The sequence below is a fragment of the Vicia villosa genome, unplaced genomic scaffold (assembly GCF_029867415.1).
Source record: "Vicia villosa cultivar HV-30 ecotype Madison, WI unplaced genomic scaffold, Vvil1.0 ctg.000853F_1_1_3, whole genome shotgun sequence".
NCBI lineage: Eukaryota > Viridiplantae > Streptophyta > Magnoliopsida > Fabales > Fabaceae > Vicia > Vicia villosa.
The window spans coordinates 140,075-152,341 of record NW_026705383.1 but is presented as its reverse complement, the minus strand read 5'-3'; positions in this window follow the sequence as shown (position 1 = coordinate 152,341).

Sequence of the window (12,267 nt, the reverse complement as noted above, 5' to 3'; positions counted from 1 at the left end):
TAGGATTCCTTTCCACTCATGGAATGCCTCAAGGAGCTCTCCCTCAATTTCAAGTGCCATTATCTCCACGTCAATCTGTTCATGTCCCTAGAATGAATCAAGGGGGCCAAATGTGTGGGAAAAAGCCTAAGATACCTCAGAGGCTTCTCAATCCGATCCCGATACCTTATGCTCAGTTACTTCCTCGCCTGCTGGAACTTCAGTTGATTGAGCTACGAGATTTGGCTACGCCTGAAAAGCTTCCCCCCAATTTTGATGCCAATGCTCGATGCGAGTTCCATTCTGGGGCACCTGGCCATGATACTGAGAATTGTAGGGCGCTGAAACATCAAATTCAAGATCTTATCGACTCAAAAGTAGTTTGGTTCATCCCCGAGGGTATGATTGTTCAAGGAAATAAGATTCCATATGTGGTGGAGGAAAAGGTTGATTCATACTTCTATGAAGGATCTACTTCAAATCAGAAGCATAATGCACCATCTTGGGTTCCAGATTTCCCACTTCATCAGTCTCCGTTTGTTTCACAGCCAAATCAAAAGAGGAAGGCACCTGAACAGAATGGGTACTGGAATCATTGCCATCAGCAGGGTCCACAAATGCCAAGGAGACCACCAAGAAGGATTGACCCAATTCCTATGACCTATAGTCAGCTGCTTTCTCATTTGCTCAAGGATTCTTTGGTCCAGCTAAGGGAGTTTAAGCCCCCTCCAATACCAATCCCTCAAGGATATGACTTAAATGCAAGGTGTGAGTACCATTCTGGGATATCTGGACATTCAACTGAGGATTGTAATATTTTGAAACACAAAGTCCAAGATCTCATTGACTCCAAAGTAATGTCATTCACTCCGAATGGCCTGCGCATAAAACGAAGAGTTCATGCATAAGTGAATGCCCGTATTCCAGAAAGTATCACAAAAAAAAAGAAGAATAAGCCCAAATGGAGTCAAGGCTCCTCAACATTGGCAATCATCATTTCATTTCCGTATTCTCACTTCAATATTCCCTACTTTGTTGAAGACTACTTCCTTGTCTGAGTTGGTTGGTATGATAATAATAAAAGCACCACAAATTCTCGAGCAACTTCGTCATAATCTTTTCCAAAAAAAGAAATCAAGAATGTTTTGTAGAAGCATCTCTCATTCTCAAGGTTCTTATGCTCAGTTGTATCCGTGGAGGTTGGTGTTTCAGTTGGTGTTTGAGTTCTCTTCGCAACAAATAGCTTCTCTAAGTTTGGTGACTACGCAAGGTTCCTCCATGTTTGATGGCAAATACTTCTTCAATGACTATGCTTGGGGCTCCCGCACGAGGGATAAGCAAGACGTACTCTTATCTTGAGCATTGCATCATTCGCATTGCTCGAATCCCTAAAAGCATTACAAATTCCTGGATGACTTCGTCAGAATCTTCTTCCGTGTGATAATCAAGAGTGTTCTTCACAATGCTTCTCATTCTCAAGGTTCTGCTTCATATATCAGTTGCCTTTTCTCATGATCTCCTTCTCAGTGGCCTTGCTAGTTAACAGAGACAAGAAGAACATGAGAAACAAATTGATGTGGTTCTATTGCCTTGTGCTCATTCGTTTCCTTGTTTGTTGGAATCACAATTGGTTAAGATTCTAGTATTGGGTCTTCTTCACCACAAGTAGCTCTCTTGAGTTGATGATCATACAAGATTCTTCCCGTTTATGATGGCGATTACTACTCTAGCAACTATGCTTGGGGCTCCCGCACGAGGGATAAGTAAGACGTACTCTTATCTTGAGCATTGCATCACTCGCATTGCTCGAATCCCTAAAGCAAGGCAAAAGTTTACGACTCATGGGTGACTTCGTTGGAGTTCTCTTTTGAAGTAATCTGAAGCGTTTGGAAGGAATTGCAAAAAGTATTCAAGATCAATAAGTCCAGACGGAGTCAAGTCTCCTCAACAATGGCATTCATTTAGTTTCTTTATTGCATTCTTATTTGTAACATTTCATTGTTTGTTTAAGCATTTATAGCATGTAAAAACTTGTTAATTTCTGAATGAAAATAAAATACATTGTTTATGTTTGTCTTGAAGAAATCCATTCGTTTTCACTCATAAAATGTTTTTGGCATTACGATACCAACTTTACTAATCGCTTGCTTAGGCAAAGAGCGGAGGGAGAATGATGAAAAATAAAAATGCAAAATCTCCAATTGTGTGCTTTTGAATAAAACCCTACTGAGGATGTACAGGCATTGTTTCAAATCCCCAAACACCGGAGATATAAGGGAGATACACCCTCGTCAACCCCTTTGAGCCTTGAAGTAGGAGTTTCTTTTCTAATCATAAAAAACCCTTATTTTAACCTTGGGGCAGGGTAGTGTTCCTTTAACTTGATCGAGTGTTCAAAACTCACCAAAAGGGTATGCATCTAAGGAGACAACAATGGTTATCCTCCAAAAGGTTGAGGAATGTCAAGACCGTAATGATTATCCTTATTTCATCGAGAGATCAAGAGATGACGATACCACAATGGTAATCCTTCATCAAATCAAAGGAGTGAGGCAGTCGCAATCACCTCCAACGAATCAAAGACTATGCGAGGTCACACGACTTGTTCAAAAAAAAAAGAGAGCAAAACAAAAAAAAAATGGCGAAAAAATAATGAAAATAAAAGATGAAAAGAAAATGGCAAAAGAAAAAAGATGATGAAATTGCCAAGCAAGAATAAAGTCGTGTGACAATGAATCAGAAGAATAAAAGGTGAGCGACCGCCATGTCCAAGGAACCTCATTGATTCCTCAACCATTTCAAAATTCCTTGTGAGGGATGAACACTCGTATCAAGCTAAATTGAACGTAGGAATGGAGAACATCACGAAGGGGGTGGGTACAAATAATTTTGAGCCTAAAAATCCTTTGTTTTCTAAAAACCGTGAACCCGGCCAAATTACAACCCTTAAAAGTCCTAATTGAAGTAGGGTTTATTTTGAAAGCGCACCCCGAAGAGATAGTGTTTAACTGACTCCCAATGAAGTGAGACTCATATCCATGTTGGTATCGTATGCTTGCTTTATCTTCCATATGCAAAAATCGAGGTTGTGTCAACTAGTGATCCATTCACAAAAGGTCGCAACCTCATAAATAGTTTTACAAACTTCAAGACTAACATAGGCTTTGCATTAGAATCATCATTCTTAGAATTAACATTCTTTTGCATACAAAATATGTGCTTAACATCAAGGAAATTTTCAAGGATGAGAATCAGTGAGCATCTTGATCATGTCAAAATACAAGAAACTTGAGAACTCCGAGGATGTAAAATCTAATCATTCCAAATGTTGACCATCAAGGGACAAGTTATCCAAAGAACTCCGTTGGGCGTGAACAGTTAATGCTTTCCTTGATTACCTTGAGAGGAAGAATTTGAAGACTCCGTTGAGCGTGGTAAAGTTGTTTCCATGTTTGTATGACTTCAAAACAAAGAAAGATTGAGGATTCTAGTAAGATGTACCTAATCTGGGGCAATTGAGTCGAGGAATCTCTATCAAGTTCAACATATATGGGGCAATCATGTCGAGGAATATCTCTTGAGTTTGACCAATCCGGGGCAGTTACGTCGAGATTCGACAAATCTCTCCAAGGATCCTTTGGGGCAAATTCCTCCATAAGTCACGAAGCTTGGGGCACAATTCTGAGTTTTTTGTCGCTCCATGACCATAGGAGTTTATTTCTCCTAGAAATTTGGTCTCTCCCCAAGCATAGAAGTTTATTTCTCCTGAGAGTTGTTCCATTTCTCCAACCTGGTGCCCTTATTCGGATACTCCCCGACATGGTGAATTGAGGGAATCTCCTCAAGTTGAAAATCTTCCAAGCAGTGGCACATGGTGAGAAGTCCGAAGTCATTCTACGTTCTGGAAGGCAACAACAAGAGTGTGACCTTACAAGTCAAATTCCAATATCTATTGGCACCTCCACATGGTCCTTAACACTAAGGGGATTCTCCCTGGTGTCTACCTCACTAACGCCTTTATTTGGCATCCTGCATATAGTGTTCACTGCACATAACATTGCATCCTCAAAAGCGTAGCATATCCGTCAAAGCGGATCATTACGCCATTGAAAAATTCAAACATGCATACAAAGTATAAGCCAGATAATACAAATCAGCACTCAATCAAGACGACGATACTTCCCCATATAAAAGGTTGTCCTTACAAATTCCGATTGATATCTGCTACATCTCAAATCTCTTCCAACCACGGTGCCGATGCGAGGTATCTTCAATCTCTGATGAGTGTCTGACACAATGTCTTCTTCCGTCCCTCGATGTCGAGTCGATGTTGAGTCATAGATCGCCACGAGATCTTATTCCTTTCCAAAGTGTGGAAAGTCGCACGAGACTTTCTTTCGATGTTGAGTCATAAGATCGCCACGAGATCTTATTCCCTTTTATTCTGTTGACGAGTTGATCGCCACGAGATCTTCTTTCGATGTTGAGTCATAGATCCCCACGAGATCTTATTCCTTTCCAAAGTGTGGAAAGTCGCACGAGATTTTCTTTCGATGTTGAGTCATAGATCGCCACGAGATCTTATTCCTTTCCAAAGTGTGGAAAGTCGCACGAGACTTTCTTTCGATGTTGAGTCATAAGATCGCCACGAGATCTTATTCCCTTTTCTTCTGTTGACGAGTTGATCGCCACGAGATCTTCTTTCGATGTTGAGTCATAGATCGCCACGAGATCTTATTCCTTTCCAAAGTGTGGAAAATCGCACGAGATTTTCTTTCGATGTTGAGTCATAGATCGCCACGAGATCTTATTCCTTTCCAAAGTGTGGAAAGTCGCACGAGACTTTCTTTCGATGTTGAGTCATAATATCGCCACGAGATCTTATTTCCTTTTCTTCTGTTGACGAGTTGATCGCCACGAGATCTTCTTTCGATGTTGAGTCATAAGATCGCCACGAGATCTTATTCCCTTTTCTTCTGTTGACGAGTTGATCGCCACGAGATCTTCTTTCGATGTTGAGTCATAGATCGCCACGAGATCTTATTCCTTTAAGTCCTGACGTTGAGTGGTAAATCGCACGAGGTCTTTTTCTTTCGGTCATTGTTTCATGAAACATTTCTTTCGAGAACCTTGTATTGGCACCTTGGGCTACGTTACAAGCTATCACCCTTCTTCCAATTACTCACTGTAAATATTTCCATCAGAAAAAACAAAATTTCTCTTTCCCCAGCAGATATCAAAAATAAGGATAACATTCACACCATCTCCTCTTTAGGACAAATTTCTGGTACTTCGATATTTAATCTTCTTCTACCTCGAATGTTCGAAAGGCTAGCGCCAATCTCACATTCAGGTTTAAGACGATTAAATAGGGGCAGCTGTCATACCCCAAATTTGTGCTACCCTTTATTTTATCTGGCTTAGGCTTATGCATTTCATAGTCGCATGTACATACCTCCCGTTAGGTCATTAACATACCATGCATCATTAATCAATAAGCTTGGCAAGGGATCGAGGTTGTAGATAGAGCTGAGGTTTCACATGGCTTGAAGTTCATACTTTGTGCAGGCTTTGTTTCTATTGAGATTTTCAACTAATCGTGGATCGAGGTCGTTTCACTGTGCTTGTGTCAACTGGCGAATTTTCATGGTTGTACCTATGGTCATCTTATTGTTAGGGTTTCATCTGGTTTATTCTCCAGTTCAAAATATGGTTCATCTGGTTATTTGGAATACAAGCTATTCGTCAGAGACTTCGTTAAAAGAGTGTGGACTCGTTCATTTGGGGATTGTATTGGGCCACTTTGAATTTTGGAAGACATTTGATGAAATATTGACTTTTGGTCAAAGTCAATCATGGAGGGTTGACTTTATGAACAGAAAAAAAAAACATAATGGATTATCTTGGATTTTTACTCAAGTAGCAAATTGAAGAGTTTTTGAAATGTGAGTAAAACATATGAAAGAAAGGTTTTAAATTCAAATCACAAAAAGTGGAGGAGATAATTGAAAATTCAAAATGAAAGAGTATATGGACATGACACTCAAATTTCAAGGGAGAAAGTCATTACAAGAGTCATGATTCACTATGTTACGAGACATCTTTCAAATAACATTCACTCAAATTCAAGTCCAAATTTTCAGAGTACAATTCACTACCACTTACAAACCATGTCCAATCCATTATACATATCCATTACAAAAAATCTAAATTCATTACAAATTACAAGTGCAAGGTGGAAAGAATGGTATAAAGATTACAATACAAAATTTATGGTGATGCCAACCAAGACTTTGGACTTCCTAAAATATATCCTAAAAGATCTCCAACCAAGTTTTCCCATGATCTTCTATTTTAATGCCTTACTGTTGCAGCCATACTTTGCTCCATCATGCAGTTGTTTGAGGTCACCCCTGCAGCATACACACACGTATCAGCTTTGCACATTTGCTCACAATTCAGTTCAACAATTCACAATCCTGCACAAAACGGATTCAAGAAAATCATCAAAAAACGGTTCCATACCACCTACAATCAAATTCGGCGTCAGGAAACTTAAACAGTTCCATACAGTTCAAGACACGCATCGTAATGTCGTTTACATCAGCCCATTCATTGAATCAGAACCTACACAAAATCAGTCCCTGCTACCGTTATTCATCATCCAGAAAAATAAACAAAACAACCCTGCATATAAAAGACCAGTTCAGCCATACATACAATCAAATTCGGACTCGGACTTATCAATGTGTTCAAGCTCTGCCTACAGCCAGTCTCGTATTCAAGCCATGGTCCAATCTCATTCCTACCCTGTATTCGATAATACAAAACAGTTCAATTCCAAACATTCAAATCAGCAACATAACACCAGAAGTAACATCAACAATGATTCAGCCGGCGGTTAAATTCAAATGCCATGAGTTAGTAGCTCCCGAGGACTTGTCAGCTCAACAAAAAATTTAGAAATAAAAACAACATAAAGGTTCAAGAAACAGAGCTAACCATTTCAATACAAATTTCAGCCACATAAATACACCCAACTAAACCAATTCCCACTAACTTTCACAAACAGACTTAACCAACAATTACCTTCTAACCTTCACTTTCCTACCTTTAAATCAAAACTAACTTTTAACAGATTTTTTTAACCTCTCCTAACAGACCTCTAACAGAGTGATAACAGAGTTACAACTGAAATGTAACTAACATAACTGACTGTAACAGAATTTCCAAACAGAAAAACCTAGTGTCTCTAACCAACTTCCTAACTGTTACTAACAAACTTTAACCAATTTCATAACAAACTTTCCTAACTGCCTATAACAGAAACTTCCAAACACATAACAGTTTTTGGAACTAACTCAAAACAGAAAAATCCGAAGAGGAGAACTAACCTCAATCTCACTCTCAAGCTTCTCCTCCATCTTTTCCACATTCATCAATCTTCAAGCTCTCAATTCATTTTCCTCACACAACATCATCATCTTCACCCTTCCCTCTCCATTCTCCCATCTTCAATCTTCAACCATCATCTTCTTCACCCTGGTTTCCACCCTTCGGCCATAGCCATCACCTTCTACGATCTCTATTCCATCTTTCACAATCTTCATTCTAAACCTTCACCATTCTTCAACTCAACATCTCATCATCACCTTTGAAATTTGCAGAAGAAAAAATGAATAAACAACAAAGGGAGCTGACATCGAATAAAAAATCAGAGAAGAAGGATTAACAGAAAAACGAACCTGCACAATCTGAGAGATTCTTCGCAGCAATTTTCATCATCAACCTTACCCTTCTTCAACAATCCTCAAGAACAACACCGTCACTGCAATCTCCGCTCCAATCTTCATCCTTCAATACTCTCTGAATTCAGTCGCACAGAAGAGAGAGCGAGAGAGTTCAAGATCGGACCGATGGGGATTCCGGATCGAGACGGATGAGAGGAAGCCGTTTCGTCTTCGTCCACGGTGGAGATGAAACGAGAGGAGAACCGAGAGCAAGTTCGTTGGGGAAGGAGGCTTGATACTCACCGGCCGCCGTGAGTTCATAAGGGAGGAAGGAAAAGCTTGCCGGAGTTGAGAACGACGTCGTACGCTCGTGAGAAAGAAGAAGAAGTTTCACGAAGAAATCCCAAAGGTCACAATTAATTGAACCCTAATCCCTTTCTTCTTGTTAATTAATTAAATTATTTCTTTTATTTTTTATTATTATTACAATATCTTGATGTACAAAAATCTGAAATGAATACACTAACCATGGGCCAAGCACGAATTTCTGATGCACCCCTCAAGGGCCCAGCGCACCATACATGTTGTTTGGATAAAAAAACCTGTAACAATAAAAAACCTGTTAGGCTATTGATTGAGCCCAGTGCTCACCATTACTGACTGCACACCCATAGTTCAACTTTAACCCCCTGTTTCACTTCAATTTTTCTTAGAATTTAGGTTTTTTGGCGAAGTTTTAGACTTTCTTTTTAGATAATAAAAAAAACAATAAAACCAATTTTCTCCTTAGTTTTTTTAGATTTAGATCACAATTTCTTTGTTAAGGATTTTAGATAATAAAAAATACATTAAAAAAGGCTCATAAAAATAGTAGTATTTTAGTTTAATTTTGCACTAATGCTTGAATTGTTTTGTACCATTCTCATGTTATTTTCGCATAATTTTTGTGTGTTTTTGGCCATGTTTTTGGCCTATCTCGTTAATACCATTTTAGTACTCCTTTTAGAATTTAGTCACCATGTTAACATAACTTTAGATTTAGACTCCTTTTGTATATAAATAGGAATTAGACGACACTTAGATTAGAACATAGAATTAGTTCCCCTATTTTCATTTCTTTTCTTTTCAACTTTTAAAGTACTTAATAAATATCGATGAAGATCATACCGTTACTACACTTCATAGTAGGAAAGAAATGATTGGGGCGTAGGCCCCGATGTATGTTCTTTCCTACTTAGCGGAGAAGAAATGATTGAGGTGTGAGGCCTCAGTGTATTTCTTAACCGTTATTTAGAGAAACGATTGTGGCGTAGGCCTCGATGTGCATTCTCTAAATATTCACAAAAGAACTCCTTTTTGTATTTCCTACTTAGCGGAGAAGAAGTGATTGAGGTGTGAGGCCTCGGTGTATTTCTTAACCGTTATTTAGAGAAACGATTGTGGCGTAGGCCTCGATGTGCGTTCTCTAAATGTGCAAAACAAAACTCTTTTTGGTATGATCTAAGTCACAAATTAAATCCCCTTAAAAAAAAAACCAACCAAAAACACTTCAAAAGAACCTAATAAATGTTCAGATTTAAAACGAAGTAAGGAAGTGATGCGAGACCTTGTAGTGGGTTCTCGTCATCATGAAATTACCCTAAAAGACACAAACCAATCATTTCTTTCTTTTGCCTCGTTGGCACCTAAGGGCACCGTTATTTCCGCTCGTACGCATCGTAGGCGATCCCTTACGCAAGAGCGCGAACGTTAACGCCGCCCAACTAAAAAACACAAAACAAACAAAAACTAAAGAGCCGAGCTACGGTAACTCTGATTCCTAAAAAGGATACGTAGGCAGCGGGGTAGGGCCCGTGCGAGTACAATTCTTTATTTTCCCTACATTTTTGCATTCATTTCGCATTTAGACATAGACATAGTACACACCCTTTAGATAGAAACAAACATAGGTGGATACCGTCGAGTACGATGGGCGTGAGGGGTGCTAATACCTTCCCCTCGCGTAACCGACTCTCGTACCTAGATTCTCTGGTCGCAAGACCCTGTTCCTTCCCTTGTTAGGTTTTCTGATATTCCTTTCCCTTATGGGATAAATATAGTGGTGGCGACTCTGTTCATTTTTCGCGAGCGTGCGACACTGTCATACCCCAAAATTTACCCAGTATGATGCACACTAGTTGATTTATTAAGGGTGTTAAAAATTAGGAGCCATAGGGTTTAATATACCTATTATTAAACTTGCTCTCTTATGAAATGCCCGTATAAATTGGTGGAGGTGTGAATGTCAGGTATTTGGATCCAATTTACTTTGGCCCATTTATCCCTTTGGTTGTCACTTTGTTCTTTGGGTCTTTGATTATATTTTACCATTTCTATCTTTAGGATTATCAAAAAAAACAATCATTGTTGCTAATTATTGTTATGGTTTTAGTATTAGTACTAATTAGTTAATATTAGCATTAATTTAATTAGTACATTAGTATTAATTTAACCATGTTAATACATTAATATTAATTTGATTATTATTAGTACGTTGGCTAAAAATCAGTACTACTGAAATTATTAGGAATTAGTATTGTTAATCCCATTTGTAATTATAAATGATTTATTAATTAATTAAATGGGTTAAGTGTGTGTTTGTTGGTTTTTTTTGTTGTTGTTGTCTGGGCCGAAAAAAAAGAAGAAAAAAAGATAAAAGAGATAATGGGTCGGGTTTTATGCGTGGACCAGGAGCAGTGGACCGGGTCAAACCGACCCGGCCACTATTCATCTTCCCTTTCACCCAACGGCCGCCGCTGTGATACAAACCCTAGATCTGAATTGCTCAGGCCCATGAATCAAGCAATCAAATCTTCAATCAATTTTCAGTGAATCAAATCAAAACATAAACCGAATCTAAATCAAATCTAAACAAATTATGGAAGAGAATCAAATCAAAACATGAATCAAATAAAAGATTTTAAACATATTACAATCGGAAAGATCTCACATTGAATCTGGAAAAAAATCAATCAAAATCCTAAAACTAATTGAATCCTAGATCTAATCATTCCTAATTGAAATCTAACCCTAGCCTATAAATCAACAAAAAGAAAACAGAAGAGGGGTCGGAAAGAGATTCGGATAAACCCTAAACGCCGCTTGATCCTCAACCTTCGATTACCTGCAAACACGAAATAAAGAGGTTAGAAGAGGGAGACCGGAATCTGGAGCTTACACGTTCCAGAAGTTGAAGATTTAAGGTAACGATCGCGAACACTTAGCTTAGGATCTCTGCGTTGGCATGTTTATATGTTGTTCTTTTTTTGATCTGAATCGTCAATTGCATGCAATATTTGATGAATCTGGGTTGCGATTAGGGTAGGATTCATAGGTCTCTGGGTTAGGGCTCTTAGTTCTAAGGGTTTCTGGGCTAGGAACGATGAAGATCATGATGATCTTCATCGGAAAATTGGGCTTTTTCGGTGGTTCACGGTGGAGGGACGGCGGTGTTTTTGAGATTCTGGGTTTAGGGTTAGTTGTTGGTTGAGAGAACAATTAGAGAGGAGAGAATATTTAGAGAGAGGAAAAGAAGAGAGAGAAAGTGAACGAAGAAATGGAGAAGAGGGGTGGGGTTTCATCAGTTAGTCTCTCACTCTCACAGCAGGATGAACGCCACTTGCCCTCCCATGGACACTTGGCAGGCAACATTGGACATGATCCAGTGTGCCACCCTCTCCTATGCGCCTTCACCACCAACACACGCAGACTATTTGATCAGTCTAAACTCGAATCTAACGCTTCTGAATCTGTTTCCCCATCATCAATCCATACATTACACCACACCGAATCACATGGACCCTGAGGCCAATTGGGCCTGGCCGTTTGCTCTTAACACCCCCTTTAATTACTAACCAGAATAAAACGCACCCCCTGTGGTGGTCGTTTTATTTACCTCCCCGTTTCACTTGGGAGGACGGCACGCTAAACCCTTCACGCGAAATTTGGAAGGAGAATGCGCCCGTGGTGGGATGAATTTTATTTCAGTTCTTCCTACGATATCACACGAACTTTCTTATTTGTCCTACGAGTAGGAAAGGGGAAAAAAGATCTCAACTAAACCCTAGGAGTTTGCTAAGTGTGGGGATTTCACCTAGACTAGAAATTCTGGAGTCCGGGGGGTCGGTTATACATAGGGAAGTGTTTAAACACCCTACATATTTGTAGTACTCTACAGGAACCTTCTCTGTGTCATTTGTGATTGTGTTTATTGCTAAAGATTGGGAAAGTTTCTCCTTTGTGTTAGGAGAAGGAATTGAATTGATTAAAGAAAGACAGACAGATAGACAGACTGACTATTTTTGGTATTTTATTAGCTCGCTGAGATTCCTTGTGAACCTCATGCCTACATATCCCTAGTGGAAGTCAGAGCTTAATGTAGTTCGGGGAACTAACTAGGGAAATTAATTATTTTTGGTGCCTTGCTTGAAGCTCAAGGTTGAAGCTTGGAATTAAATCTCTGTTTACAGTAAAGAGACATGAAATCAACTCTACAGAGAGGTATTTGTACTATTCTACC